Genomic DNA, 4361 nt, shown 5'->3' on the forward strand with positions numbered 1-4361 from the left:
ATCTCAATCTGACCTCTTTTTTGCAAGAAAATGGCATGAATGGTCTAGATCAAGGCTAAAAGTTTTGACCAAAACTTTTTTTTTTATTGTGGATCTTGATTTTTGAATCTAGCATTGAGGTTTCCTCATCGAAAGGACTATTTTTTTGTGTTTCTATGTTTGATTCTTTTTTAGTTTTTTTTAATCTAGTAGAACCTTTTTTTTAATTTGAGTTTTTTTATTTTCAACAAGGTTTTCCTTTTTTATTTTAGAATTTGAAAGGTTCTTCTAAGTAGAGACTTAACGACTTCTTATTTTTTTGCTAAATTTGACAGGCTCCCCTAAGTAGAGGTTTAACAACTTTTTAAAATTTAAAAAAGCTCCTCTAAACAGAGGCTCAATAACTTTTTAAAAATTTAAAAAACCCCTATGAATAGAGGCTTAACAACTTTAAAATGCTCCTCTAAAAAGAGGCTTCACAATTTTTTGTCAATTTAAAATATTTTACCCTCAAGACTTATGAATCTTGATAATGAAAGCTCTTCTATACAAAGGCTCAACAACTTTAAAAATTTCATCTTGAAAAATCTCCTCTAAGTAAAGGTTCAACAACTTTCATTGACTTTAAAAATTTCTTTTCAAAAAAGCTCCTTTAAGTAGAGGCTTAACAACTTTAAAAAATTTATCATGCAAAAGGCTCATCTAAGTAAAGGCTCAATAACTTTAAAAATTTTATCTTGAAAAGTTTCCTCTAAGCAAAGGTTCAACAACTTTAAAAATTTCATTTTAAAAAACTCCTCTAAGTAGAGGCTTAAAACATTAAAAAATTCATGTTGAAAAAGGCTCATCTAAGCAGAGACTCAACAACTTTAAAAATTTCATCTCAAAAAAGTTCCTCTAAATAGAGGCTTAACAACTTAAAAAAAAATTCATCTTTTCTTGAAACTGAGATCTCATCTTTGAAAAAGCAATTTTTTTTTTTTTTAAGGATTGAACTCTTATATTGAATCGTTATCCTTTTACAAAGGCCAAAAATCTATTTTTTCATTAGGGAATAAAAAATCTTTACAACTTGTGATATTAACCTTTAATGAATGCATGTACCAAATGCACTAAATGCAATGCTACCTCATCAAACCACATTTGCCCTTGTATTTTAAGGTCATCTCATGATGCTACCTCTTTTTTATATCTAAGCCACATTTTCATGTTTGCAACTAAGATATATCTCTTTTTTTTTTCTTTTTTTTTGTTTTCAAGTAAAGTATTTTTTTACAACATCTGAGTTTATCGAATTGGGCAAATCATTTTCGTCCATTTTTGCCTAAATCAATGCTCCACTAGAAAAAAGCTTTTTTCACCATAAATGAACCTTTTCAATTTCATATTGATTTAGAAACATCCTTTTCAACACTAAATCCCCTTCTTGAAAGTGATGAAGGTGAATTTTCTTATCACGTGCTCTCATCATCCTCTTCTGATACAGTTGGTCATGGTAAAGTGCTATAAGTCTTTTCTCTTAATGAGGTTTAACTGTTCGTACTGATTTTAAGCCCATTCTACTTCCTCTAGCTCTACTTCCATTAAAATTCTCAATGAGAAAATTTTCACTTCAACTGGCAATACAGCTTTCATTCTATAAACTAACAAAAATGGAGTGGCCCCAATAGAGATTTTGATTAATGTTATGTAAGCATGCAAAGCAAAAAGTAATTTCTTATGCCAATCTTTGTAAGTATTAGTCATATTTTCTAGGATACTCTTAATATTTTTATTTGTAGCTTTTACTACTCTATTCATCTTCAAACAATATCTTGTTGAATTATGATGATGAATCTTGAACTAAGTGCACACTTCTTTCATCACTTTTCTATTCAAGTTTTTGGCATTATCAGAAATAATCATTTTTAAAAGCCTATATTTGCATATTGTCTCATTCTTTATGAACTTGTATAACACTAATTGGGTCACGCTGGCATACAATGTAGCTTTTACCCATTTTGTGAAATAATCAATTATCACAAAGATAACTCTATGCCTATTTGAAGCTTTCGGGGTCATGGGACCAATGACATCTATGCCCTACATAAAAAATAGCCATAGAGGTGCTAAAACACGTAAAGCTAATGGAGGAGCATAAATCTCGTCAACATAAATCTAACACTTATGACATCTTTTGGTATAATCAATACAATCACTTTTCATTGTCAAACAATATAGCCAACCCTCATAATTTGTTTAGCCATTATGTGACAATTAGCATGTGCCCTCACAAACCCCATCATGTATTTTTTCAGTAATTTTTTTTTACTTTAATTGCATCTACACATCTTAGAAGTACCTATCTTGACTTTTTTTGTAAAAAGCATCTCCATCAAGAAAGAAACTCATAGCCAACCTTTTGATGATCTTTTTATCATTTTTTATTGCATGCTCCAAGTATTGTTGACTTTTGATAAATTGAAGAATATTATGATGCCATAGCTTCCCATCCACTTCTTCTTTGATACCTGAGCAATGTGTTGGTACATCTTTCACATCTAACTTGATGGGTTAGATCTTAGTATTTGCATCTATTTTGATCATTGCAACCCAAGTAGATAGTGCATCAACAATCTGGTTCTCTTTTTTAAACAGATGCTCGAATTAAACTTCTTTAAATTACTTAACTAACTCGAAGATGTATTTATGGTATCAGATCAATTTTGAATCTCTTATTTCTTATTCACCTCGTAACTAATAGATGACTAGTGCTGAATCTCCAAACACATCCAACTTTTTGATTTTTCTTTCAATTGCTGCTTGCAAACCCATAACACAAGCCTTTTAATAACCTTTTGAGTTATATAGATAATATCATACTCTGAAAGTATAACTTGCTATCGTGCTATTCTCCCTATTAATGAAGGCTTTTTAAAGATATACTTGATAGGATCTAACTTTGCTATAAGCTATATAGTGATAAAGTATATATTGCTTGAGCCTTTGAGCTATCGAAGCTAGTGTATAACATAGCTTTTCTAATGGCAAATACTTAGACTCATAATTAGTGAACATTTTGCTTAAGTAGTAGATTGCTCATTCTTTCTTATTGGTTTCATCTTTTTGCCCTAATACACATCCTATTGAATTTTCATGCATGGTAAGTATAAAATCAAAGGTTTTTCTAGAACTAATGGCACCAACACAAGTGGATTTGACAAGTATTTCTTGACTTTGTCAAAAGCTTTTTGGCATTCATCATTCTATTCTCTTGGATCATGTTTTCTAAGAAGCTTGAAAATGGGATCACACTTGTCGATGAGTTGAAAGATGAAACAAGCAATATAGTTCAATCTTCCCATAAAAGCCTCACATTTCTTTTGAGTTAAGAGGATGGGATAAGTTTTGAATAGCACATATTTTACTCGAATCCACTTGTATTCCCCTTTCACTAACCACAAAGCCCAACAATTTTTTTGATTTAGCATCGAATATAGATTTTACAAGATTTAACTTTAGTTGGAATCTCCTCAATCTATCAAACAACTTTTTGATATTGACTACATAATCTTCTCCTTTATGAAATTTTGCAATCATATCATCCATATACACTTCTATCACTTTATGCATCATGTCGTAAAAGAGAGTCACCATCATTTTTTAATAAGTAGCACTAATATTTTTCAATCCAAAAGGCATGAATTTGTAATAGAATGTCCCTTACATGGTCATAAATGTTGTTTTCCCCATATCTTTTTAAACTAGCTTAATCTGATTGTAACTTGAGAAGCCACCCATAAAAGAAAATGTAGAATGCACAGCAGTGTTATCCATTAGGGTATCGATATAGGGTAGAGAAAAATTATCCTTAGGACTTGCCTTATTTAGATCACGATAATCGACACACATTCTAACCTTTTCATACTTCTTGGGAACAGGCACTATATCGACTACCCATTCAGGATAATTTTCCACCTCTAAAAATCTAGCATCCTATCATTTTTTCACCTTTTTTTTAATCTTCAATAGTATCTCTGGCTTTATGCACCTTAGCTTTTATTGTACTGGCTTACAATCTAATTTCAAAGGTAATTTGTGCTATACAATATCAGTACTGAGTCCTAGCATATCCTGGTAAGACCATGTGAATACATCTACATATTCTTAGAATAGTTCTTCTAGCATTTGCTTATCAGTTGATTAAAAAGACATACCAATTTTAACCTCTCTTCTATTTTTATCATCCCCTAAATTTAATAATTTGGTAATTTTTTGGTTGGGCTCAATTGGCTTATCTTCATGTTCTATTAATTTCAACAAATCAAGAGGCAATGTGTAATTATTTTTTTTTCATTATCAAGTTCATCAACATGAATTGTGTTTTCAAAATTGAATCTGAG

The sequence above is a fragment of the Durio zibethinus genome, chromosome 10 (genome assembly GCF_047325235.1).
Source record: "Durio zibethinus cultivar Kanyao isolate XHJ-2024 chromosome 10, ASM4732523v1, whole genome shotgun sequence".
Lineage (NCBI taxonomy): Eukaryota > Viridiplantae > Streptophyta > Magnoliopsida > Malvales > Malvaceae > Durio > Durio zibethinus.